This window comes from Nuphar pumila, chromosome 8, assembly GCF_984573655.1.
Source record: "Nuphar pumila chromosome 8, dmNupPumi1.hap1.1, whole genome shotgun sequence".
NCBI classification, from domain to species: Eukaryota; Viridiplantae; Streptophyta; class Magnoliopsida; order Nymphaeales; family Nymphaeaceae; genus Nuphar; species Nuphar pumila.
In genome coordinates, this window is record NC_143256.1 from 39957493 (window position 1) to 39984456 (window position 26964).

Genomic DNA, 26964 nt, shown 5'->3' on the forward strand with positions numbered 1-26964 from the left:
AGGTTTGATAATTGGTAATGGAAATATTGGTAATATCGATAAACCTCTTATCAAAGACGTTCTCCTTGTTAAAGGATTAAAACACAATCTCTTAAGCATCATTCAAATGTGGGACATAGGATATAATGTCAGTTTTAAACGTGATGCATGCCTCATAGTGGACACAAACGAAAATATTGTTTTAAAAGGTATAAAAAAAAATAATGTATATGAATTATACTTAGATAATATTACTGAACATTGTCTCATAAGTAAATAATGACTCTCAAAATTTATGGCATATGAGAATGGGACATGTTAACTTTAAATATATCTCTAAAATGGCTAAAAATAACTTGGTTTGTGGGTTACCTAAAATATCATTTAAAAAAGACTATTTTTTTGTGATGCTTGTCAATTAGGAAATTTGTCAAAATCATCCTTCAAATCAAAGAATGTTGTGTCAAGTAAAAGACCTTTAGAGCTTCTCCACCTGGATCTTTTTGGTCCTTCTAGGGTAGCTAGTCTTAATCATAATAAATATGCTTTTGTCATCGTTGATGATTACTCAAGATTCACTTGGGTAATATTTTTGAAAAACAAAAGTGATATGTTTTGTGAATTTGAAATTTTATGTAAAAAAATTACAAAATAAAAAATCTTCTACAATTGTTTAAATTCGTAGTAACCATGGAGGAGAATTTGATAATGATCTTTTTGTAAAATTTTGTAACTTGCATGGTATTTCTCATAACTTTGCCTTTCCTAGAGCTGCACCTTAAAATGGTGTAGTAGAAAGAAAGAATAGAACCCTTCAAGAATCTGCTAGAACTATGCTTCAACATAACAATCTTGCTAAATATTTTTGGGATGAAGTTGTTAATACTGCATGTTATATTTCAAATAGAGTACTTATTAGACCTTTGTTGAATAAAGCTCCCTATGAATTATTCTATGACAGAACTCCAAGAATAGACTACTTTAAAGTCTTTGGGTGCAAATGCTTTATCCTGAACACAAAAGATAGCCTTGATAAATTTGATGATAAATCTGTTGAAGGCATATTTCTAGGATATTCAAGTCATAGTAAAACATACAGAGTTTTCAATAAGAGTACTAATACTATTGAAGAATCTATGCATGTCAGTTTTAATGAATCTATTGGTCAATCTGTTCATAATAAGACTAATGATGATGATCTTGAAAGTACAGATTTTCTTTTAGATAACAGAGCCGAATCTAATGAAGATGATCATCAAAGAACATTTGCTGAAATCAGAGATCATCCTCAAAAGCAGATTTTAGAAGACCTGACCAAGGGGGTTCAAACAAGAGCTCAGTTGGAACATATTGCAAATATGGCATTCATTTCTCAACTTGAACCTAAAAAGATTGATGAAGCCATCATAGATGAGTTCTGAATGCTAGCAATGACTGAAGAACTTAACCAGTTCCAAAGAAATGATGTGTGGGATCTTGTAACAAAACCAAAAGATCATCAAATCATTGGGACAAGATGAATCTTCAGAAATAAGCTGGATGAATCAGGTAATGTTGTAAGAAACAAGGCCAGGCTAGTGGCTCAAGGATACAATCAGGAGGAAGGTATTGACTTTGATAAAACATTTGCTCCTGTTGCTAGACTTGAATCTATAAGAATGTTTTTAGCATATGCAAACTATATGGATTTTAAACTATATCAAATGAATGTTAAAAGTGCTTTTCTAAATGATTTTATAAATGAACAAGTTTATGTAAAACAACCTCCAAGTTTTGAAAATGAACAATTTCCTGATCATGTTTTTAAACTAAAACGTGCTTTATATGGATTAAAACAAGCACGTCATGCATGGTACGAGACTTAAAACTTTTCTATTTTACACTCTCGAACTAAACACATTCAAATTAGACATCATTTTTTAAGAGAACAAGTTCTAAACAATATAATTAAACTGGAATTTATACCTACTAATAAATAATTAGGAGACATTTTCACTAAACCTTTAAAAAAAATGAAGACTTTGTAAGAATTATAAGAGATTTAGGAATATGTAAATTAAGTGATTTATAAAATTAATTCATATGACTAATTAAAATATAGAAAAATGAGTCTACTCGAGTTCACCTTTATAAAATATTAAAATATAATCTTTACTTGACAAAATTCATCTTAACCAAAGCTGAATGGTAAATTCACTTTATGTCAAATCTTGGTTTCATTTACAAATTATTTTTTATCATAATCGAGTGTTTGTATTTCTTATTATTTTTATTTTGTCTTCATCCCATTCACCACCTTTTTCAAAGTTAAAAAAAGAAAAAAGAAATTCATAAAAAGACTCCTTCTCGACAAACTTGTCTTTCATCTTATCTTTTAATTATTAAATGTTCTTTTCATTAGTACCTTTAGTACCATCCTTCTCTCTCTCTCTCTCATACGAATTGAGCCTCCATTCTTTTTAATCCGTGATTTTGACTCCTTTACTAGTTTAAAACTTAACTTTATTCTATAAAAACTATGAACTTCCTCCAATTGAGTTTCTTTAAAAACATGTTTATCAAATAAACATTAATTTATGTCAATCGTAACTTTATTTTATGTCTTTCATCTCATATCAATCATGAATTTTTTCTTGTTTTTTTATTCCTATCCTACTCGAAAATCCATATATGTCATCTCACTTTTCTTTATGTCTACTCTTACTCCTTCCACGCATATCCATAAAAATACTTCTTATATAAGCAATTATTACTCTTCACTCATGAATATCTTTTGTCTCCTCATTTCATCTCTCGAATACATTTTTTATTATATATTTTAGATTTTTGAATCCGACTCCTCCATATCTATTCTTATTTTTTTAATCTACTATTTACCAATTCTTATTTTTTTTAATATATTTTTGACTCTTTCTCTTTTTGTCTCATCATCTCTCTTACCACTATTCAAAGTCAAAGTGTGTCCTTCTCATATTTATCTATACTCATAAAAATTACAAATATGAAAACACATTAATCATGACACATTTTTTAAGTCATTCTTTTCTTTCAAAAATGTCATATCTTTCAAAGTACACATCACATGATCACCCTATGACCTATTTCCTTTCACGTCTATCTATAAAAACTATTTATATATTAAATAAGCAATCATGACATTTCTTTATCTCTTTCATCTCATATCACTCGTTAATTATTTTTGTCCTCTTCTCTATCCATGTCTTATTTGAAAATCCATGTCTGTCATCACTCTCTTCATACGCCCAACTTAAAATTTCTCATTATGTCTTTTCAGCTTGACTTTATCTCTATTCATCTCTCACATGAATTGAGCTCACTTCCTTCTTTACTCTGTCTCAAAACAATGGATCGCCCCATGTATTTTTTGAAATCCATTTCTTGACTTGTTGTCTTCAACTCTCAACTTGCTTCAACCTGGTCTTTAATATTAACTCTTCGACTCTGATCCCTCCTTTTTGTCAATGACAAAGGGGGAGAGAAAACCTACCTCTCCTATGTAAGAGAAAAACGTTTAACTCTTTATCTCATACACATAAAGTATACTCAAACTTTTTTATGTTAATTCTGGTGTTTTTTTATGATTACTATTTCTATGCATTTTTTATTTCTGATATCATATTTAAACCATCATAATATATATGGCTTAGTGACAGGGGGAGCATATATTGTCATCATAAAAAAGGGGGAGAATGTTGAGAAATTATGTTTTGATGATACATGATAAATATAATATGCTTTCATAATGCATATATATGATACATGATAAATACATGATATGCTTTCATGAGATATGATAAATATGATATGCTTTCATATGTGAAACTGAATATGCTATATTATGACTGGATATGATGTGTTATGTATTTAACGAGTATTTGATGCAAGGTTATTTCACTTAAGAAGAGTGAAGACAACTTGATCAAGTGCAACTATTTGATGCAATAATACTACTTTGAAGAAAAAGCTTGATGGGCCATACATTCATAAAGATTATCCAAGAAGATCGGCTACCTCAAGATGAAGATTTTTTTCTTCTTTAGAGTCATATGTAACAGAACCTTCAGAAGCTCTTTGACAAAGAGTATTATCTGAGTGAAAAGAACATAACATTCTGAGAATCCATCATTCGTGCATTCATATCATTCTGAAGGTTTTATTGGAAGTATTGTATCTTTCTGTTATTCACTGTTTTCCTTCTTTGTTGAAAGAAGTAGACCTATGAGAAAGAGGGTGTTGTCCTTCTCTGTTGAGAGAATAAGACCTCTATGAAAGAGGGTGTTCCCCTTCTCTGTTGAGAGAAGAAGACCTCTGTGAAAGAGGGTGTTCCCCTTCTCTGTTGAGAGAAGAAGACCTCTGTGGAAGAGGGTGTGCCCCTTCTCTGTTGAGAGAAGAAGACCTCTGAGGAAGAGGGTGTTGTACTATTTATCCGGTAACTCGGATGTTATAGTGGAAGGCTCAAGTGTTTTACTTGGGGACTGGATGTAGGTCAGTAACTCGGCCAAACCAGTATAAATCCTGTGTTTATTGTGTTGTGCCTTATTGCGTTATTTTTTATTTTATCGATCTGCATCGTATTTCACTATTCACCCCCCCTCTAGTGGAATTTCAGGGGAGACACTTCCTTCCATTCGGTCGAAGCCAGGTCACGACAAGTACCCTGCTTCCTCTATGATCTCTTTAAAAACTTTCTAATAGCTATTTTCTTTTCCGTCTAGCTCCATCCAGGCAGTCCAGAGGGGTTGATTTTGCCTGTGCAAGCATCACCCCCCCCCCCCCTCGTGCTATAGAAAAGGGAATAATCATGTTTCGACAATCTTTGCATTCGGTTTATTCCGTTGATTTGCAATTTCTTTCATTTTTTTTTAATGTTTGATTAAGCAGCAGATCCGCAAGCTCTCTAGCTTCAGATCTGCTTTAAAATCATATCCAGTGATGTTAATACCTTCTGAGTTCTATGCATTCTCGATGATCTTTAGGCATGTAGTGATCCATATTTCCTTCCTTTCTTTATTTCATCCCCTGTTCCTCTGAGTTGTTTTTTTTCTTGAGAAGGCTTTGAATGGTTGCCTCGACTCAATACTCTCCTTGATAGCTTGACATCAGTTGTTCACCAGGTGCCTGGAAATACATTGGTTGAAGAGACAATGATAAGCTCTGCTAAAACATTTTCATCGATTCCTTTAGATCCTTGGATAAAAATTTGGGTACTCGTTGGTCACGGATCTGATTAGTAATAATAGAAAACTTAATACAATCTTGATCGACAAATGAGCGCAGTTGGGAAAAGGGGTAGGTCATTAGAAGTTGTTCGTTTCATCTATTCTTTGCAGCAACATGATGATACCTCACTTTTTTTAAGTTTGTCAACATAAGTTACTTCCTCATGTGAGTCCAGAAGGGAGCGATATGCTGATTGAGCAATATCTCCACACCAAAGGTTTCATTATTGTCGCAGGTCGTAGTTTGGATTGCCCATTCATTCGCAGATATCTCCTCACTGATCATATACTATGCATAAATTTGCAATTTGGAGGCCAACAGAGTTGATGTTTTGATCTAGTTTTACCCTTTATGTCTTTGTTAAATCAGCAATGCTAATACAAATATCAGGATCATCTAGACGTTGTCATTAAAATAGTGAATAAAGACCCCAAAGCTTTGTCGGTTTTACTGCTAGATCATATGTGACCCCTACAAAGGTAATGTATAAACCATCTGGTCCAGTCATCCTATGCTGAAGGAACAGAGTGTGGTCACCGCCGTCACTCAGAATTCGTGGAACGAAAGTGGCATTGTTAGAAAATTTGCTTTTCTGCGAAATTATTCATTCTATTAGGTGTTGTCGGATATCAATTGTTCCCCTGTGTTTAGCCTTGTTTGTTAGGAAACAATTACCTTGTACCTGGTCATCATGACCCATTAGATTATTCACAGCTCATCCTTGCTTCATGATCATGATTCTGGTGCTCGTGAAATTAGAAGACTCGCCAGATTCACATTTCATTTTGTGCAAAATTCTGGTTATTTTAGATTACAATCTCCATCTACTGCTCCTTTACATACATTTTTTTTATTTGCTTGGACTAACCATTTTGTGAATTAAATGCCTTGCACCTCCAGCATAAATTCTTTTTTTTTTCTTTTCCTCATATAGCATCAGATGTTATTCCCTGCAAAATATCTTATTACAGGTTTGCATTCATGGTGTTATCACTCTTCATTTTTTTTTTAAATGCTTCCATCTGTCATGATTTAAACTTATGGATATGCCTAATTCTGCGATCTAATGATTTCCCTGTTGATTTATTTTCTGTAGTGTTAACAGGTGTAAACATGGGGATTTATTTTCTGTAATTTTATGGCTGAACATCGGATGAAAATTTCAGCTACCAAGCAAGATAGGAGTCCTGTTAATTCTACTTCCTTGATTTGAAAGAAGGGCTGCTTAGAACCCTGGGTCATTTTTTTTTATATATATATATGCTGGGATCATTTTATTTTAGTTCTTCCCCTTTGATCCTCTTTTTGATTTGTTCCTGTATGGGGATTTTCGGTACCATATTCCATGGATCCATTCAGGAAATGGACAACAAATGTTGAATTGTTATGGAGGTCGCAGAAAGTGAAGCAAAAGGGGACAAATACACTTCCAGGAAGTTTCAAAACATTTAACTACCGAAGCTCCTGATCGCCCTGACAGATGGCTTTGGTTGATTGCCATTGAACCTCTTGTTTATGCTCGGCAGTTGTTCTTGTTGTACCTTGGTTTCTTGAGTATATTTTGCAGTTCATCCTTGCCTCCATATTTCATCATGCTGGTGATCTCATCACTACTACTATCTAGCAAATCGAGACTGTCCTCTACACAGTTTTCTATCTATTTCAGCATAATTGTAATTACTCCAGCATGAGAACTAACCATTATCATCTTGTTAACATCTGCAGTCCTTAAAAGTTGTCGTTCCAGACCAGGTCAGTGGCTGGCCTTATCTTCTGACTCGGCAGATTTGGGGCGCATGTGGCCATCATCGGCAACTACCACTGAAAATATCTGAATTCTGCAGTAAAATCCCAAGGTATGGTACCTGTGTGTTGATGTTTAGGTGTCCCTTTTCTTTCAAGTTTTACACATAGGCTTTATCGTGTTACTCTTTGAGTTTAAAAGAGGAATTTTATGATAATCTGCATGTATAGGCAATATGGTTGGTTAGTATTGAAGTTAGCATAGAAAGTATTAGATAGCTGATATGAGCATTATCAAGTACGTTGGGAAAACTGAAATGGCTTTCACTTTAAAATCAGGATCTGCTGAGCTCTGTAAAATCGTCTATTCATTTGTATGCTATCAAAGAGAAATTATTCATTGTATCCATGTTTAGCAAGTTGTTGCCGCCTTCATCGGCTATGATTGTGCTTGTTGTAATTTCACTTTAGCATTCATGACAATAGCAAACCTTGCAGCAACCTCCATATGCTGAAGTCCTCACAGCCTTTCACAGCCACCAGTTGCACAGGGCTATCTCAAAATGGCCAGGTTGTAAGCCACCAGCCATCACTTCCAATAAATTTTTCATTGATTATGCTTGAGTTACCAAGTGATTGACATATCGAGATATTATATGTTACTATAAAAACCTGGGGCCATCTTGATCTAAGTAAGAACCAGTTGAGTGAACCTCTCCCCAGAGACAATTCCTCCATCCTTGCAGATGAATCGTCTGAAGATTTTATATAACCTGATGGGCCGGCTGGCAGTAGTTAATGTCTTGAAGACAATTTTTTTTTCTGAAGAAAAGTCCCTTTGGTCCTGGAAATAATACAGCCTTTAGAGGATTCTTTAGGGAATCTTTAGGCTATGATTTGAAGAGGAAAATCATATCCAATGTTCATTCAGACCTCCGAATGACAACAAGGCTTAGTGTAGATAATGAGCAGCCTAATGCTCAGGTTTTTTTTAAAAAAAAAAAGAAAATTAAAGTGGCCTCAAGATTGGATGTCAAGATAATGAAGCCTTTACTACCTTCAGCCATTGTGATTAGGTTTTTCATTCGTTTAGGGTATTATTCACATACTTATATGTATATATCTATATATATACATGTATCTGCATATATGTACATGTATATATATGTGTATATATGTATACATATGTATGGGCACATGGACACGTGTATGTTCTCTCATAAATGCAAGGGATACTATATGCATCTTTTAGCATAATGTAGCATCGTAAGTTAAAATCAGCATAATTCCCTATTCATAGCCTAATTCTTTCCATTCACCTTGGCTTGGTACTAACTCTTCTCTCTTGCAGGAATCTCTAGAAATGTTGATGTTCCTCTTAAATTAGGATTTCAAATTCAATTCAAATTGTAATAAGCTGGCTATAAATGAAAATTTACATTTTCAGCTCATAGATAGAATGAATGAGCATTGTAAATGTCATAAATTGTTTGTTTTCATACCTTTTTGCCTTTATTTCTCAAAAAAATTCACAATGGGACCACGAATGGTACGTGCACCATTTCGTAAAAGGTAATTAATCCTAAATTGATGATTTACATCAATGGCCATAGTCAGGATCTAAACAAAACTTAGAAATTTTGTCTTTTACAAAATAACATTGGATCCACACCGGATCCTTTTAAAAAATCATCATATTTTCAAATATTTCCTACTTTTATTAAAGTTTAACTTAAAATTGGCTCAAAATATATATCAATGGCCATAGTCAGGATATATTGAGAGTTAATTTCATTTTAAACTCTATAAAAGCACCAAAATATGTTTTATTTTTCACCTGAATTTAAATAAAGATTATTATATAATACATTCAATGACCATAGTCAAGGATGTATTATATTTTCAATCTTATTTCAAATTCATGTAAAGAATGAAATATGATTTTCAAAATCCAATCTCAAAATTCTTTAAATTCATTCATCATTTAGGATAGAATCACATCATATTTCCAAAATTCCCTTTCAAAAACCCAAGTGATATTATGATCTTCTTCAATCAATCTTCAATTCTTGTAAAATCCTATTCATCTTTTCATTTTAAATTCTATTTCATTTTCAATCTCAAAGTCTAATTTAATTTTGAGATTTCAAATTCATTTTGTATTCAAAAATTCCAATTCAAATCAAATTTCAAAGTTCAAATTTCAAATTCATTTTATATTCAAAAAAGGATTTCAAAGTTCAATTTGACTTTGAAATACCAAATTCATCTTATATTCAAAACTCCAATCAAATTCAAAGAAATTTCTGATTCATCTTCTGATTCCAAATTCAAACTCAAGGTCTAATTTGACTTTGAAATTCATTTGTATATTCAAGATTCAAATTCTAAATTTCATTTTCCAAGTTCAATTCAAACTTGGAAGTTCTTGATTCATCTTCTGAATTTAAACTCCAAAAATCCAATTCTAGATCTAGAACCCAGTTCCACCTTGGATCACAGACTTCAAATCCAAATCCATTTTAGGATCCAGATCTACTTTGGGTCTCAGACTTCAGATCCAAGTCCATTTTAGGATCCAGTTCTACTTTGGGTCTCAGACTTCATATCCAAATCCATTCTAGATCCATAACAAAGATCTACTTTGGGTCTCAGACTTCAAATTCAAATCCATTCTAGATCCAGAACCCAATTCTACTTTGGATCTCAGACTTCAGATCCAAATCCATTTTAGGATCCAGAACCCAATTCTACTTTGGATCTCAGACTTCAGATCTAAATCCATTTTAGGATCCAGAACCCAATTCCACTTTGGATCTCAGATTTGAGATCCAAAATCCATTTGAGATCCAGAATTCAATTCCATCTTGGATCTCAGACTTCAAGATCCAAAATCCATTTCGAATTTCAGATCCAATACAGATTTCATATTCAAATCCCATCCTAGGATCCAGACTTTGGATTCGGAATTCCATCTTGAAATCCAGATTTCAAATCAAATTCTATTTTCAAATCCAACTTTCAAATCCAATTCCATTCCATCTCCAGATTTCAAATCTAAATTTCATTTTGCAGATCACATCTGGATTTCTTAAATCCATTCTATTTTTAAATATCATTTGAATCTCTTCTCCTAAATCTAAGTTCAAAGTCCATTTTTCTGACTTTTGAAATTTCCTTCCTTTTCCCTTTTATCTCAGCTTCAAAAATCATTATTTTCAAATCAAGATTTATTTTCCAAACTCTAAATTACTTCAAAGACTTAGAACTTCTCTAATCTATCTCAAGTTCTAAGTTGGATTTTATCATCCAGAAACCATTTCTTTACTCCATTATCAAGTCTATCTCAGAAAACTTGGAGATTTCCAAAAAAATTTCTCAAAAGAGCATATATCCTTGCATTGCACAAGCATGATTCTTTGTGCATTAAGATTTAGGATAAATTCTTAGATAATATTTTAGCAAAGCAAAAGGCATAGATTTGATCCTTGGTTCGATTACCCCTGGTAAAGGCACCAGGAACGGTCGAACCTCGTACCGACGAGCGAATCCCGTCTCTCCATTTTTCCCGCAATATTTTCAAAACGGAGGCGAGTAATTTTCTAAATATTTTCAAATCAAGGTCAAGTGAGACCCCGCAAAAGAGTTCCTCTTCTCTCTTCTTTTTCTCTCTTTTATTTTTCTCCCTTCAAAAAGAAGAAAAATAGAGGCTAGAAAAGGAAAAGAGAAGGAAGAGAGAGAAACCACAAATGAAGAAAAATTTTGCGATGATCACACTTTCACAATATCCTTGAAACAGCTCATGGTGCTTCCACAGTACATTTTCTGCACATTGTGTATGTTATGTATTTACCCATTCCCTCTTCTGCAGGTACCCAGTCTTGATAATTAGTCATATTCATGGATGGATATGTCAATATCCATTCATGATTTTCGGACCATCTTTGACAGGCTCTTCTATTGGTATACAGGGAATCTTCATACCAAATTTTACTGAAAAATATGTTATAATTTAGGAATTATGACTTTGCAAAGTCATGTACAGAAACTGTGTATATCCTCTATTTTCTGATTTTACCCATTACATGTGGAATTTTAATTACTAGGTGTATTTTGTCATTATACGTATATATACTTATATATATATATATGTATATATATATACCTATACATATATATATATGTATACATACTTATATATACTTATATATATACATGTGGATCCCTTCATGTGCACTTGTTTCCATATATCAGCATTCATGTAGCTATTTTCTCATATAAATACACCTCCATTGTTACATGTCACTTGGCACAAATTTTAAGATTTAGATATATATATATATCTCTTCGTTGCACATATTCTATATATGCCCATTTTCTTCGGTATCTTGTATATCTATTCCTTGTACTAATTCTCATTTTGCAGGAAATCTGGAGGATGCTGATTCTTTTACACTATGTATTTTTTTTTTTTTCATTTATTTTGATTTATGTCAGAGATGTAATAATCAAACTTGGAATAATATTTACTTTTACTGCTTAGATTAGGATGCATCTCATGTAGTTTGATTCCTGCAATATCCTGCTTCTATGAATCATGCATTTTAGTTTGCAAAATCACCATGGATGTACACGAATGACACGTGCACCAACTCTTAGAGAGTTGATGAACTCGGTGGAGTCCATATTTACGGCCCTAGTCGGAATATGGACGAGACCCAGAACCATCATCTTTCTACCAATCACATTGAGCCTACACTCTTAGGCTATCTTAAAATTTGCACATCATATTTCCAATTTTCCAAAATATTGTGAATTAAATCAAGTAAACTCTGAACATGTTCATGGCCACAGTCAAAATACGTGAAGGATTTATTTTGACTTAATACACATTTTCCCAACAAATTTCTCAGAAAATCATTTCAAAGTGCATTCATTCATTCAAATCATCTGCATAATGGCATCATCTGCTTTTCTCATAATTTTCTCAAGAAAATTTCATTCTCTGGAAATCGATTCCTCAAGAAACTATGAAGATTTTCAAAGTTGGATTTCCCAAGTTAAAGTTTTCCCGTGATTTTCCCTAAAAATGTTATTTTCTTAAGATTCATTGTCAAAAGGAATTTCTCATCTTTCTCAGGAATCAAAATCGATTTTCAGATATTTCAAGGACAATATTCTCAGGATTTTAATTTCCTGAGTTTTGATTTTCTATTTCCAAAGAGTTTTTTAATGAATTCCAATCGTCTTCCAAAGAAAATTTTCAAAGTCAGAGTTTCTTGACGAATATTTTCCTTTTCAAATATTCATCTTTTCTCGAGAATTCTCTCCATTTTCTCACGATTTTCTCACATCTTCATAAACTTTCTGATGATTTCCAAATACTTTCATCTGAGTTTCCTGAGAGATTGATTTCCATCTTTTTCCTGAGAAATGCTTTTCAACTCCAAATGTTTCTAAGCATACATCATGTTTTTCCAACTTATATTTTACAAAATCTCATAGCACATGCCTGAATTCTTTGTGCATTTAGGATAGAACACAATTTTGATGATTTCACTAAGTCAAGCACATTTTTGGTCCTTGGTTCGATTACCCCTGTTAAAGGCGGCAGGAACGGTCGAACCTCGTATCGACAGGTTGAGCCCCATCCCATGGATTTTCCTGCTATTTTAAAAAACGGAGGCAAGTATTTCAAAACAATGTTCCAAAATCTGGTCAAGTTTGAATCGCGAAAGCATTCTCCTCTCTCTTCCGCAAGGGAAGGGAAGAGGGAAAAAAAAAAATTGGGGACGATAACAGGTTTGGCGACCAAGATGGGACCTGTCCTTGTCTGACCTAAATTATGCTTGACTCAGTTTAATTATCAAAATTGTGTTCACAAAATGTCAACTCTCTTTACTTTCTGATATCATGCGAACCTAGGAGCCTAGATTCTAACCTAGCTGACATTGACTGCATATAGCTTAGGCATGGTTTGGTAGGACCAGATTGAGGAGATATTTTCATGCTCACATAGACTTAGGTCTAAACACAACTCTCCTCAATTTAGGATCTGAATGCAAACAATATATGCTTCTTTAAAGTTTTCAAAATCTATCTCTCTAGGATTTAGAGCCCTCTATTTCTTGCATGTGATCATTTTTTTCAAACCTCCCTTACCTATCATTACCTGGTCTTCACGTTGCTGGGCTCTCTTCCAGAACCTTAGTTCGGGACAGAGCCTCACAACTGGGCCACTTATTTGGGTTAACACCCCCTACCATGTACCGCGGGCCACAGTTCGAAGTATATCGGTAGGCGCTCAAGGATGTTGGAAAACCTTACCTTAGAACCAAAGTTGAAATTATATGCCACGTACCTCGGATTTCGGTTCGTGTATATCGGCATAACTGGATTGGACAAAGATAATGTGAACCTAGAGTTAGGATTAGGGTCCTACAGTTGTTTTTAAAATGATGCATCTAGAGTCAGCCTTCTAGGGAGTGTTGTATGCGCATGAATGTTTGTGCAGGATGTGATTGTATGTATCTTATTTCCTCAGTTCTTCATAGTTCTTAATTTTTTTCCAACTTATTAGGCCTTTTTCAAAATATCATTATTTTCCACGAGATATTTTCTCAAAACCCTGGATAATTTTCTCAAGTATCCAATTTCTTTCAAAACTCTAGGTGATTTTTCATTCTCCCGTTCCACTGGATCTCGAATTTCCAGCTGCATTGTATATCCTGCCTGCAAAATTTTCAAAATTTTCATAATTTTCCTAAGTTTGATTTTGAGTCTTCCTATGTTTTCAGTCTAATGGCATCCAGTCAAGTCGATCCTATCTTTCTTGAAGGTCACATCTCCTACGAGGTGTGACAAGGTCATCCTGAACATCGAGCCCTTAGCACCGGAACTTTCATTCCCGATGGTACTATTCCTGGCTCAAAAGCTTTTCTCGAATGTTCCTGGACCATTTGAGCGAGTGTGGATTAGAAGTGGCGTCAGCAATCGGAAAGCCGACCATCAATGGCAACCTGATCCACGCAATGGCGGAGCGATGGAATCCAGAGACATGTACTTTATGGTTCCCATGGGGAGAAATGACCATTTTAATGGATGAATTTTCAGAAATCATGGGATTACCAGAACAAGCCGGTCAACCTGGAGATCCGTTAGAGCATCAATTCCTGATCAATGTCAAGGGTTTGGACCTCTGAGACTCCTTAGCTTGTATGACAAGCCGTCGTTCCTGGCCCCTGATCCAGTTGGACGGAAATGAATAAGTCAACTTGCTCGAGTTATACCGCCAGTACGAGACCTTCATCGAAGTCAGCTCACTATCAAGGACAGCTAGAGAAAGAATCCAAAATGCAATGGTCCTATGCACTGTAGGATTAGCCCTCTTCCCAGATGGACAAAACTACATGGATATCAGGATAATCCAGCTTATGCAAAGATGGGGAAGTCGACAGACCAACCGACTCTCCATAGCCATGGCAACGCTTGCCTTCATGTATCGAGGTCTGACTCGTTTCTCACTTGGAGAATCCATCTTAGTTGAAGGTTGCATCAACGCGCTTCAATCCTGGTTCTTCCAACACGTTCCAGCCCGAGAAAATTCTTTCAGGTGCAATGGTCAAGAACTTCTTCCAGTGGTACAATATTGGTCCATGATTGACAGCATTCAAGAAGATGACATAGTCTGGGACTATTTTGATCGACAATTATCTCCTCCCATATATACATACGCTTATGGCAAGCGGTTCAAATTGTTGGGACCATTTATCTGCACTTACTACCAACCGAAGCGATGTGTTCGGCAGTTCTCCCAGAGGCAGCAGTACGTCGAAGCCAGACTATTATCAGGGGCTATGGCAGAATTCGATCTCACTTCCGCATAATGGTTCGGGGCATATCATTATGCCCACTACAGCTGGGATTCCTTTGTCTCTCTTAAAATCTTTCTTGGTCCTAGAGTGTCTGCTGACTATCGTGAATGGTGACAAATTGTCTGTCCTCCACCTCTCTGTTGAGATCAATAAAAAGTTTAAATTTTCTTACTTCAATAAAATCTTCTCTTTTTCTATTATGGTTTGACGACCTCGCCTAAGTAACAAGGCACATTTTCCGTTGTTCATTTCGCTTGCAAAAGATGACAATACAATTGTCGGAATTTCTGCGACGACTCAGTCCCCAGTAATGGGATATCTTTTTTAAATTGTCTACCATATTTCCAATAAATATTTCTTTCAAAAGTCAATTCCTTCAGAATCTAATCAGGTCTTTGCCCTGCAGAGAGCATCCGCAGTATTTGATGGTTCGAACAAGGTCAGGAAGAAGAACCACATCACCACAACACTCCTCAGCCTCAAAAGGAGAAATGGATCCTCCCGGGAATTAAGATCAGCAACAAGAGAATGATGGCATAGACCCGCAAATGTATGCCATGTTTCGAAAGATAATGAACAAGATGATGAATGACTAGGCTGGGACCAGTGCAGAGAAGAATCCATTCAGAGAGAAGTTCCACGGGCACAAGAATAAGAAGACTTCCAAGAAGCAGGTTCAGCCAGAAGAAATTTCAGATGAATCAGAATCAGCGAAAGACATTGAGGAAGAATATGAGGTGCCTCTGACAGTTCAGAAACGTGGTCAAGAACAAAGGAGAAATCATAAATCAAAGAGTCAAGCCACAAAAGAACCCTTGCAGTCACAATTCATAGAAATGGCCAGAGTGGTTAAAAATCTCCAAGCCACGACAAGGGCAAGAATATCTTCACCAGCGAGGACTTCTATGATGGCCTCGAAGGGGATGATGATCTCGAAAACCTTCCCCGAAAATTCATCAAGTTTGATGGTTTTTGCGACCCGAAAGCCCATCTCGCCACGTTCTTTGCTGAGTGCTCAAGGTTCAAGAGAGACAACAGAGCACTATTTCTGTGTTTCCCCCACAGCTTGGAAGGAGTTGCCACTAAATGGTATGCTGAGCATACCAACCCCATCGAGCTCAAGGAGTTTGATAAAGTGGTGAACTTGTTTATTGAACGCTTCTTGTTCAACATAGAGGCGCTCCCGACATTAAGCCATCTCTGCAATCTAAGGCAAAATGAGAATAAAAAAGCATGGGATTTTATTCATAGATGGAGGTCAGCCTGCAATAAAATAAGGGATCCCATATCAGAAAGACATGCTTTATCACTAATCCTCAAAATTTTTTCACAACCTTTGAGAGGATTGATCTCCACCGCACCATCCAAGACATTCATTGAATTAACTGAACGAGCAGAATGGCTCAAGCTGAGTGTGGAGAATGGAGTCTATGAAGGCTTCACATTTTCCAAGAACAACCCTCAAGGTGAACAAAAGAAGAAAGCTCACTTCACCTTCTCTGCCAACAACAACAACAACAATAGCTGAAATCAGTATATAGGGCAGAACAAAGATTATTGCTACGACGCATGCAATTCTAAAAATAAAGAAGATCAGAAAATGAAGCCTGCTCCTCAATACAGCAAACCTTCTCAGTAGGATCAAGGGCCAAAACTGCGTGAAAAAGTTAAACATGAAGGTTGGAGTTACGACCGAAAAATTACTCTTCTCGACCAATCACTCGAAGATGTGCTTGAGTACATGTTGTCGAAAGAGATGGTCAAGTTTCCTAGACTGGCTGATCCCCCTGTGCCTATGGGGAAATGGAAAGACCAATTTTGCAAGTTCCACAAAACAGTGGGACACAGCATTGAGAACTGTTTCGTTCTCAAGAACATTGTGCAGAATCTCATTGACAAGAATCTATTGGTAGAAGGAGAAGAAGAAGAGAAAATGGATATTCTCAATCAGCCCTTTCCTGCACACACCACAACAATGATATCAGAACAACCATTTTTACCTCACGAGCACATCCAACCATGTTCTGTTCAAGACCTCCAGATGCAACATCAGGTGTCAGTGCTATGACAAGCAGCTCTAACTTCCAAGAAGATGGACATAATCTCGGCATTTGGCAGTATGAAGGTAGCTGAAGAACCCACAAAGTCATCCCCCAAGTTAAAAGGAATTCCTGATTTCCTTAATCAGTTCATCAAACCTATGCCGAAAAAGGAAAATCAAAAGCCTTTGACTGCTTTGTCCAATGTCTCAATTTTGGACTTAGCCAAGAGTTCCTGCAAGCATCAACAAGTACTGGATGATTTTCTTAGGAAGATTAAAGTTAAACCCAGTACCACACCTGAAGACATGGCACAAATTGTGAATTCAGCCATGACTAATGCGTCGATCACCTTCTCGGATGAGGACCTTCCAAAGCCTCATTCCTTTGATAATAATGGTTTGTACATCATCGTTTGAGTAAGAGGAATGACAGTACCCCATGTGCTAGTTGATGGAGGCAGCAGCCTCAATATATGTCCTGAAATGACAGCAAAGGCACTAGGCATCAAGGAAGAAGAATATATTCCAGATCCTATGACTATCTATGGGTTTGAAAATCATGGTCAAACAGCTAAAGGCAAGATATTCCTGGAGGTGTTCATCAATTACTCAGTGCACTCTGTCCTCTTTCATGTGGTCAATGTACCACCCACCTACAATCTGCTGCTCGGAAGGACATGGATTCACAATGCGAATGCGGTACTTTCCACCCTTCACAAATGTGTAAAATGGTCCAAAGGTGGAATGATTACAACAGTACTAGGAGAGGACCTAGAAGAAAGACTCCCTCAGCCCATGATCCCTCGACCATCATTCACTGCAGATATTCCTAGCATCAGAGAGAGTGAAGAAATCAATCTCGGAGAAAGTCGAGAAATACTCTAGACATCCTCAGAATTAGCTTTGCACATTGTAGCCATGACCCGATGGAGAGGTCCCAAGTTCTTCAAGATTGGAGGTTGTGTCAACTACAACACTATCAAAGATAATCCATTGTTCCCACAATTCATAAAAGCAAGAAAGGGATTTGATTTACTTCTAAAGCATGGTTATCAACCCTTCAAAGGACTGGGTAAAAATGATGATGGCCGCATCGAGCCAATGATTCAAAAGCATCGTCCCCACAGAGCAGGGCTAGGATTCTCCGGTGAAAGCCAGCAAAAGAAGACTGTTTTTGTTAAAGGGGCACATTGAGAATCATTGTTGCATTTCCTTTCTATTCCTTTCAAAATAAATGTCTCAGTGTTTTTTATTAAGTCAAATCAATAAAATGTCAAGTTTCTTTGTCTATCTAGATGCCATCTATCTTCCTTCTCTATATCCTCATTTTATAATTCAATGTCATTTTATGCATGATTCTTTTCAAATGATTGTTTGTCTTATGATGGGCAATTTTACCTGAATCAAATTTCTTATCCAAAATTTCAGAATGACTTTCCGAGCAATCAAGAAGCTTGTTCTCAATCCAAAGGCTTTCCAGAAGTCGGCAGTGATTCATCGAGTCAAAGCGAGTATAGAAGATGGCAAGGTTGCAAAGCAGTCAAATGATTATGCAGAATTTGATCAGTCTCTTCAGAAATTACCAGAATTTTCCTCAGTTCAGAAGCAAGATGAACCATCAGCTCTAGTACAAGATCCTACTGAAGATGTCAATATTGGTTCAGAGGACAATCCCAAGGTTCTCAAGATTGGTACCAGTCTAAGTCCGGAAGAGAAAGAAAGGCTTACAAATTTTCTTAAGCAACATGAAGAAGTGTTCGCATGGACATATGAAGATATCCCGGGTTTAGACCCCAAATTGGTCAAACACCGTCTCGTTTTAAGGCCAGATGCTAAGCCAGTCAAGCAAAAAGTGAGAAAAATGGATCCCAGAATAGAACAGCAAGTTAAAGAAGGGCTCGAAGATCTGCTCAAAGCAGGATTTATCCGAACTATTGACTAGCCAGATTGGTTAGCCAATATTGTCGTTGTTCCAAAAAAAAGCGGCAAAGTGAGGATTTGCGTAGACTTCAGAGACCTCAACAAGGCGACTCTGAAAGATGATTATCCACTCCCAAGCATTGATCTCTTAATCGACAGCATGGCAGGACATGCCATGTTCTTGTTTATGGATAGATATTCCAGCTACAATTAGATTAAGTTGGCCGCCCGCGACCAATCAAAAACTTCCTTAACTACGCCTTGGGGCACTTTCTGCTATACAGTTATGCCTTTTGGGCTCAAGAATGCTGGAGCAACATATCAACGAGCAATGGCTAATATCTTTCATGATCAGATGCGCAAAATCATGGATGCGTATATTGATGATATCCTAGTGAAATCAAAAGAGGAAGAAGATCACCTCAAAGTTCTTGACCAAGTGTTTAAGCGACTCATCCTTTATAAGTCAAATCTTAACCCCCAAAAGTGTGTTTTTGGAGTCGAATCAAGCAAACTATTGGGTTTTCTGGTCAGCAAAAAGGGAATTGAAGTTGACCCAGCCAAAGCAAAGGCTATCATTGATATGCCGCCCCCAAAAAATCAAAAAGAATTACGTAGCCTTCAGGGACGCATGCAATCAATACGGCGATTTATTTCCAACTTGGCGATGAGATGCGAACCTTTCAATCACTTGCTCAGAAAAGGAGTGAAATTTGAATGGGGACCAGAGTGTCAGCAATCGTTCAATCGAATCAAGAAATATCTTCTCATTCCTCCAATCCTGAAGCCGCCAGAATTGGGAAAACCTCTTTTGTTATACATATCAGTCAATCAAGTCGTATGCGGCGGAATCTTGGCACAGTACAAAGAAGGCAACTTGATAGAGCACGCCATTTATTATGTGAGTAAGACTTTCATAGACTATGAAAAGAAACACTCTCACATAGAGAAGACCTGCCTAGCCCTGGTGTGGATGTGTCAGAAGCTAAGACACTACCTGCTGGCATCTGAAGTTAAAATTTTGTCTAAACTCAATCCCCTCAAGTACATTTTAGAGCAACCTTTGCTCAGCAGAAGAGTCGCCAAATGGCAAGTCTTACTGATGCAATATGACTTAGAATATGTCTCGCAACAATCAATCAAAGGTCAAGCAATTGCAGATCAATTGGCAGATTTTTCTTTGGCAGAAGAAGTGAAAGCCGAAGATGATTTCCCGGACGAACAAATCTGCAATATTCAGCAATCTCCAATCTGGAATTTATTTTTCGATGGTTCCAAGAATATGGCTGGAATAGGCATTGGAATCTTATTAATCACTCCTGAGAAGGAGATGATTCCCTTCTCTCTTAAGCTCGATTTTCAATGTACCCACAATATGGCCGAGTACGAAGCTCTAATTCAAGGTCTAAAGATTCTACTAGACTTCAATGTCAAGAGAGTTCATGCTTACGGTGACTCATTACTCGTTGTCAATCAAGTCCGAGCCGAATAGCAAGTCAAAGTGTGCCACCCCAAACCCCGACCTTGGAAAAAGCTTGGGATTTCTGTGATTTTTTTTTTTTTGAAAGGTTTAAGTAGGAAACCAGCAGAAAGCAAGCGTGGGAAAACAACAAAGCCGCAAGTCTGGGCGGCCGCCACAAATAAGTGCGACAAGTGGAAACAATGTAAACAACGATGTGTACAAAGGTATAACTGTGAAGCAAGAAGGGGAAACACCCCTACAGTTTAAAGAGTTTACAAAGCATAGGTACAAAAGTACAAAATAGGGAATATATATCCCGACAATAACTGGAACCCAAAAAAAAAAACCACCGAGACAAGGATCTGCAGGTCAAGTGTGTGTGTGGGTCCTCAGAGCCTCCACCGTGTATCACCGCATCCGCACTACACCTGTTCGTCACCTACATCCCCATAAAATAGGGCCAGTCCTCTTGCGAGGTGGTGAAGAAACAACCATAAGCATGTATAGATATACCCTCTGCACAGGAAAAACAGGAAAAGCTAATAAGTGTAAGTGCTTGTGTCAGGTGAGCGCAAACTGACAAGTACTAGTCAACATGCTACAGTAACAGGGTGAACAAGTAGCTAAAACAATGAACTGAGTAGCAAGTAACTAAAGAAGGAACAATAACTCTAAAGTAAGTGTTCAAGGTAGTAACAACCATAACAAGTACTGAGCAGCAAAGTAACCAAGTAACAACCATAACAAGTACTGAGCAGCAAAGTAACCAAGTAACAACCATAACAAGTACTCAGCAGGAAAGTAACCAAGTAACAGCTGAAGCAAGTAAAGCAACTGGAGTATAGTCCACAGCACAAGTGAAGTAGCAACTACAGTAAGTCAGCTGATTGGTTAGTCTTTAAGTTCTTCTGATTACTCCTTCAGGTACGCGAAGGAAACCTCGCATTCTTTGAGACATGCACCGGCGTCTGTTATTACAAATCTAGTGTGGTAACCGGGGAAGCTACAAACCGAGTCAACCTCATGCGAGCAACACACGGCTACGAGAAAACACTCGCATAGGCAAGGATTGCAATCCATACTACTACAGTAGTGAGGTCCTAAGAAGGCAACCTCGACCTCCCTGACTCTGAGTGACTGGAGGCCAAAGGACGCTACAGCTCCTGTCAAACACGTGTCGTAGTAACGACAAGTCCCTCAGGGTTATACCATCCACCCTCTCCCAAGGTGAGCTATCTTGTGAATAGGGCGAAGCAGGTTTATCTTTCTTAAGGCTCATGTTCAATCATACCTCACAACGAGGAATCTGCCTCGTGGTCCCTGCAGGGTATGCAAAACGAGGACTTGGCCTGCCCATCCACGTGCTCAGCCTCACACGGTTAACTGAGCACACCGCTCGTAAAAGTAGTCAAAACACCATGTTATTTTGTTTTTGTTTAGGGTATATCACACAAGAGTCCACACAACACAAAGGCCACTGCTCGAAGACTCCAACTGAGCCCACAACAAAACATTTCAATATTCGTACCCTATGGTGTTCAATTTTCTTTCTTTTCACTTCATAAGGTAAGTGCACCTAATGCGCTTACCAATGCCTCAGTGATGTACCTCCTCAGGGTACACACTACTTAATAATAGTGTCAGGATGTGCTAAGTGTAAAGTGAAGGAATATCACAGGTTTTTATCTTTTGCACAAGTATAAACAACAGAGGCATCACATGATATTAAACTGCACTATATTGCATACTTCAGTGTTATGATTGCATTCATTTACAATTTTCATACTCAAGGGTTTGAAATGGAATATAACCAATCATCCTGTCTAATGAGAATAACATTGGTTTTCCCAAGGTGGATCGTTTCTTCTTGCAGGTGTTATCGTCACGAAATTTTTCCCCCGTCTTCCCTTCCTTGCAGAAGAGAAAGAGGGGAAACGCTTTCGCGCTTCAAACTTGACAGGATTTTGGAAATTGTTTTTGAAATACTCGCCTCCGTTTTTGAAAATTGCGGGAAAATCCATGGGATGGGGCTCGACCTGTCGGTACGAGGTTCGACCGTTCCTGCCGCCTTTAACAGGGGTAATCGAACCAAGGACCAAAATCGTGCTTGACTTAGTTAAATCATCAAAGTTATGTTCTATCCTAAATGCACAGAGAATTCAGGCATGTGCTATGAGATTTTGGAAGATGCAGCTTGGGAAAACATGATGTATGCTTGGAAGATATTTGGAGTTGGAAAGAATCTCTCAGGAAAAGGGTCAATTTCTCAGGAAACTCAGATAAAAAGGGTTTTTGAAAACATGAGAAAGCTTATAAAGATGTGAGGAAATCAGGAATAGTTGAAAATCCTGGGAAAATGGAAGTGATTCTTGAGGAAAAGGTGAACCTTTGAAAAGGGAAATACTTCTTAGGAAAACTTGGACTTTGAGAGTTTTCTTAGGAAAATGATGGAAATTCATAGGAAAGCTCATTGGAGAAGGAAATTCAAAACTTGGGAAATTGAAATCCTGGGAATTTTACCCTTGAAATACTTGGAAATCGATTTTGATCTTGGAAAAAGATTGGAAAACTCTTTTGAAGCTCTTAAGAAAATAACATTTTCCAGGGAAAACTATGGGGAAATTGACTTGGGAAAACCGATTTTGAAAGATTCTTAGAGTTTCTTGAGAAATCGATTTCTTGAGAATGAAATTTTCTTAAGAAAATCATAAGAAAACCAATGATTTCATGATGCAAATGATATGAATGAAAGAATGCACTTTGAAAAGTTTTCTAGGGAAATTTGTTGGAAAAATGTGTATTAAGTCAAAGTAAATCCTTCACATATTCTGACTGTGGCCATGAATATGTTCCGAGTTTAATTGATTTAATGCACAAGATTTTGAAAACATTGGAAATATGATGTGCATTTTCAAGATAGCCTAAGAGTGTAGGCTCAATGTGACTAGTAGAAAGATGATGGATCTGGGTCTCGTCCATATCTCGACTAGCGCCGTAAATATGGATTCCACCGAGTTCATCAACTCCCTAAGAGTGGGTGCACGTGCCATTCGTGAACATCCATAGTGCTTTTGAAATAACAATGCATGAATCATATAAGCAGGATATTGCATAAATTCAAACTATATGATATGCATCCTAGTCTAAGCAGGAAATTAACTCTCTTATTCCAAAATTTACATTATTACATCACTAAATAAATGAAATAAAAGAAATTTGCAGACTTCAGCTCCTTCATTTGAATGTTCCTGCCAAACTTGAAATAGAGTTAGCTTAAATATGTGGGTTTTTCCAAGATTTTCCAATAATATTATGAAATTATTGGATTTAATTGGATATAAACCCTATTCTCATGCTTCCTTGATATTTGAAATGATAAAAATGCAAGAAATTCGGTGGAAAATAGTTTGAAATCGGGAATGGTGGTCAAAATGACCAAAATACCCCTAATTATAAAGTTATACCTTTAAAATCAGGGTTTTTTGAAGGAAAACTTGGTAAAATTGAGCTTTTAAAGTTCAAATTGAATCAAATGATGATAAAATGTAGTAAGAGATATGATGACATGCTGCTAGACACATTAAGACTGTAAAATCAGAATTTGGTATTTTGCAATTTATCAGAAAATAACGAATTTCGCTTGTTTTTCACTTGGATCCGGGTCCTACGGGACCCTGTTTTGGTATTGTGGCTAATCCGAACCTCAAATGGATTCTTGTGGCTAATCCGAACCTCAAATGGATTCCAAATTACACCAAATTCGGTATGAAGCATCTACTTACTCTGATAAACAACCTAGAATGCTAAAAATCACGAAATGATATGATTTAAATGCTACAATTCAAAGAAAGTCCTAAAATGGTGGATTTTGCCTATGGATCCGAACCAAATGCAATTCTTAACATGATAATGCAAGATTTACACCATGAAAACTTCTGATATTTTGCATACTGCTAAAAGACTTGAAATGAAACATTTTTGTTTTTTACAGCCTCGGGATTTGAGCCATGGTGAGTTCAATAACAGGGATTTAGTTCTGACAGAGGTAAAAATCACCCTAATCTGATGTAAAATGCCAAACAAATATAAAACAGCTATAGAAATTTATGAAATTAATCAGAGCGATGCACGACACCTACATGAACAGCTTTCATGTTTATGACTTCGGCATTGGATCAATAGAAACACAGAGAAAAATATAACTATTCCTGCCTAAACTAACAGAACAGACAAATATAGCAAAACAGGGGACTGACAAAAAAAATCTGAAGCAGGTATCAACACTGTTCTAAAAATCATAGGCTTTTAGATGCAAACAGAGAACATCACGGACACAATTTTCACTTTTTATAGTTTTGGATTTGGAGCAAAACACAAAGAGAAAACATAGCCGTAAGTCGATCCAAGATTTCAGAAGCTCAAATTAGGCTCTGACACGTGTCCCGAACTCTTGGATTTTTGTCAGATATAAAAAAACATCATAAAAATCTGAAAAAATCATATTAAAAACTAGATATTCTTTCGAGTTCAGAACAGTTTTCGGATAGAAAATATGATCTCCCAAGAGTGATATCACGATTTTAAAAGTCGGCAAATGATTTTCAAAACGCATCCCGGGTGACAAAACCCGACTTGCCATTTTGAATGTTTACCACAGTAAAAAAATTCAAATGCCTCCTAATTTTTGGCAAAATTTCAGGGACACCTAAGGGCGCATTCCGTGATTTTTTTGGGATTTTTAATAAAACATAAATGCATGAAATGACATGTGGACTGACTGACAAAAACAGAGACCTACTGAAAATAAGCAGAATTGAAATAAATGCTAAATTAATCCTAATTAATTCATGAAATGTACTAAATGAATGAAATAAAATGCAAATTAAATCTAGCTAACTACATGCATGTTAAAAATCATCAAGGAAGTATAATTATGTATTTTTATATATGTCGTTTTATGAGAATAGCTCAATCCATCCCTCGGATGAGCTCTTTCTTCAAACGACAACACGAATCAAACCAAAAGAATTATCATAGTGAAATCAATAGGAATGGAGGCTTACCTTGTGTTCTCCAGCGGTTTTGGTACTCCCAAAATGAGTGGCTACCTTGATAATGGGCTCCAGAGGGGCGTGAATCGAGAGGAAACCAAGAAAGAATGAAAATGAAGTTCTGAAGTTCAATTCTCAAACAGGGCTCTCAGAGTGAAAATGCTAAATCCAAAAGAAGCTCCCCTAGGCTGGGCATGGGGCCTTGTATTTATAGAGATTTTTGGAAAATTTTGAAATTCAAAGAAGCTTAATCTGAGCCCTCCATGTGGCGCCATCTTAGAGGGTGTTGTGTTGGAGTTTGAAATTCAAATTCTGCTTTATTCTGGAAGGAGGAGAGACTTCCATGTGACGCCATCTCAGAGCATCCACATTGCCATGTGTCAGAAGGTAGGAGCAGAGGAAGCAGAAGACGCCACCTCAGAGGGGTTTGAATTCTACTTTTTCTGATGAAAGGAGAGACTGACATGTGGCGCCATCTCAGAGCATCTTCATTGACATGTGTCAGAAGGAAAGGCAGAGAATTCAGATGGTGCCACCTCAGAGAGAGTTTGAAATTTAAATTTCTGCTTTTTCTAGATGAAAGGAGAGACTGCCATGTGGCACCACCTCAGGGTGGCTCCTACAATGACATGTGGCAAGAGGGAGGAAAAGGGACACGTGGCACCATCTCACACAAAATAGAAAAGGTGAAGTTCAGGATTTGCGCCACCTCAGACTGGAGTTTGAACATTTGAATTCTAGCTTTCTCTGAAGGAGGCAGAAAGTGACATGTGTCACTTGCTTTTTCTGAAGAAAGCAGAGAGAGACACATGTCCCTTGCTTTTTCTGAGAAGAGCAGAGGGTGACATGTGTCACTTGCTTTTTCTGAGAAAAGCAGGGAGTGACATGTGTCTTCTACTTTTTCTACATGTGTCATCTACTTTTCTGAGAAAAATAGGAGGGAGACATGTGTCCTCTGCTTTTTCTGAAAGGAGCAGAGATTGACACGTGTCGCTTGCTTTTCCTGAGGAAAGGAGAGAGTGACATGTGTCACCTGCAGGAGACATAATTCAAATGGTGCCACCTCAGGGGAGACAAGTTCTACTTTTTCTGAACAGGACAACACATGACACGTGGCATCTCATGGTGACACTTGGCACAGGGTGAAGATGGTAGACATTGACACGTGGCATAAAATAAAGAGGATGACTAATGACATGTGGCGGCATCTTAAGGTGGCTCCACACTGACACGTGTCAAAGGATGGCAGAAGAGAGAAGGTGACATGTGGCGCCAACTCTAGGTGAACCCTATGCTGACACATGGCAGGTAAATGAGAGGAGAGAGAAAGGACAAGTGGCACTAATCCAGGGGACAAGGCTCCTATATTTTTGGGTTTTTTAAAAATTCAAATTTTCAAAAGAAAAGCTTGTGTGACACCACCTCTGTGTGGGTCTCACATTGCTTCTTTATTGAAATAAGGATAAAACCACAACTTCTTTTTGGAATTTTCATAAAATCTGGACTAATGGGCAAAAACAAAAAATTTGAAAAGAGTTTGCCCCTGTAGGGCAATTTTGTAAAAGGAAGATATTTGAAATTGTCAAAAGGGCAAAATCTGAGATAAGGTGGCTGAAATCCATATTAAAACTATCCAGATCATTTTCCTGAGGA